We start from the raw sequence: 2500 nt of genomic DNA, 5'->3' as shown, positions 1-2500 counted from the left end.
TGGCCTGCTGGGACCAAGGCCCGTCAGGGCAAGGCGAATAGGCCTTTGTCAGGCCTTCGTCAGGGCTTTGTCGGGGAGGGGCCAGGAGCCCTGCTCGCTTCAATCCCCTCACCGATAGACAGTTGCAGAAACTAGGATGCAAGAACCTTTCCTGGATGGGGTTTTGATTTTCACGAAAAGTGTGTCAGCTTTGCTTTCAGCATGAGTCTGATTTCCAAAAAATGCATTTTGAACAATTTAAAGATTTGATCTGCGTGCCGGGAATCGAACCCGGGTCAACTGCTTGGAAGGCAGCTATGCTCACCACTATACCACCAACGCCTGCCTGTCTGGGCTATCTGATGGAGCGGCCCTTAGAAATAAGAATAAGTCATTGGCTGGGAATGAAAAAAGCTTGCGTTTGACGCAGAAGCAGTTCGCATCATGAGGTCTTGCCGGTCAGCCCAACATTTCCCCGGGACCCCTTAAAAAAGGAGCTTGGTTTTAAGTTTGGTTTGATTGAACAGTACATTTTGTTGGCTGGGCTGGGACCCTCTCCTATTTAGCGCAAGAGTGGAACGAGGCAGCAAGTTCAAGGAATGACATTGCATCCAGGCACTTACAGCTCTTTGTGCCCTAATGCCATGACACAAAAACATAATTTGAAAAAAGTTAGCAGAGGATGGTTTCGATCCATCGACCTCTGGGTTATGGGCCCAGCACGCTTCCGCTGCGCCACTCTGCTGGTTGGAGAACAAGAGCTTTTCTGGGCTTTTACAGCCTACAAACCGACAACCCTAGACCCAGTTTCGAGTGAAGCGGGCAGTAGGCCTTACAAAGCCAAACAACCTGCAACCACGCACTCCCATCCCATGGCCTTTTGCAGACAGGCCTCATTTCTCTAGCTCACACCCTAACTGCCAACACCCCTTCCCCTTCTCTCTCTGTCTCTCTCTCTCTGTCTCTCTCTCTCATTCTCTCTCTCTCGCAAATAGATACTTTACTTCCCAGGTGCAACAAAACAAGCCTTCTCGAGCTGGCAGATATGGGAAGGAAGGAAGGAAGGGCCAGTTTGGAAACTCAACTCAATTACCATAAATCCCCTGCTAAGGGTTATGGGAGGGAGGAATGAAGGAACTTTGCTTCAGGGAAAGGGCTGCTGCTGCTTCAGCATGTGAGGAGCGCAGCCACACGTTTCACCTTCTTCAGTATGTTGGTTTACAGGATGAGAGAGATCCTGAAACCTCACTCTAATAGGCTGAGGTGCTGTGCTCGGTGGCCTGCTGGGACCAAGGCCCGTCAGGGCAAGGCGAATAGGCCTTTGTCAGGCCTTCGTCAGGGCTTTGTCGGGGAGGGGCCAGGAGCCCTGCTCGCTTCAATCCCCTCACCGATAGACAGTTGCAGAAACTAGGATGCAAGAACCTTTCCTGGATGGGGTTTTGATTTTCACGAAAAGTGTGTCAGCTTTGCTTTCAGCATGAGTCTGATTTCCAAAAAATGCATTTTGAACAATTTAAAGATTTGATCTACGTTGGCCGGGAATCGAACCCGGGTCAACTGCTTGGAAGGCAGCTATGCTCACCACTATACCACCAACGCCTGCCTGTCTGGGCTATCTGATGGAGCGGCCCTTAGAAATAAGAATAAGTCATTGGCTGGGAATGAAAAAAGCTTGCGTTTGACGCAGAAGCAGTTCGCATCATGAGGTCTTGCCGGTCAGCCCAACATTTCCCCGGGACCCCTTAAAAAAGGAGCTTGGTTTTAAGTTTGGTTTGATTGAACAGTACATTTTGTTGGCTGGGCTGGGACCCTCTCCTATTTAGCGCAAGAGTGGAACGAGGCAGCAAGTTCAAGGAATGACATTGCATCCAGGCACTTACAGCTCTGTGTGCCCTAATGCCATGACACAAAAACATAATTTGAAAAAAGTTAGCAGAGGATGGTTTCGATCCATCGACCTCTGGGTTATGGGCCCAGCACGCTTCCGCTGCGCCACTCTGCTGGTTGGAGAACAAGAGCTTTTCTGGGCTTTTACAGCCTACAAACCGACAACCCTAGACCCAGTTTCGAGTGAAGCGGGCAGTAGGCCTTACAAAGCCAAACAACCTGCAACCACGCACTCCCATCCCATGGCCTTTTGCAGACAGGCCTCATTTCTCTAGCTCACACCCTAACTGCCAACACCCCTTCCCCTTCTCTCTCTGTCTCTCTCTCTCTGTCTCTCTCTCTCATTCTCTCTCTCTCGCAAATAGATACTTTACTTCCCAGGTGCAACAAAACAAGCCTTCTCGAGCTGGCAGATATGGGAAGGAAGGAAGGAAGGGCCAGTTTGGAAACTCAACTCAATTACCATAAATCCCCTGCTAAGGGTTATGGGAGGGAGGAATGAAGGAACTTTGCTTCAGGGAAAGGGCTGCTGCTGCTTCAGCATGTGAGGAGCGCAGCCACACGTTTCACCTTCTTCAGTATGTTGGTTTACAGGATGAGAGAGATCCTGAAACCTCACTCTAATAGGCTGAGG

This window comes from Ambystoma mexicanum, chromosome 6q, assembly GCF_040938575.1.
Source record: "Ambystoma mexicanum isolate Mex_15411 chromosome 6q, UKY_AmexF1_1, whole genome shotgun sequence".
Taxonomy (NCBI): Eukaryota; Metazoa; Chordata; class Amphibia; order Caudata; family Ambystomatidae; genus Ambystoma; species Ambystoma mexicanum.
Note: the sequence above shows the minus strand (reverse complement) of the source record.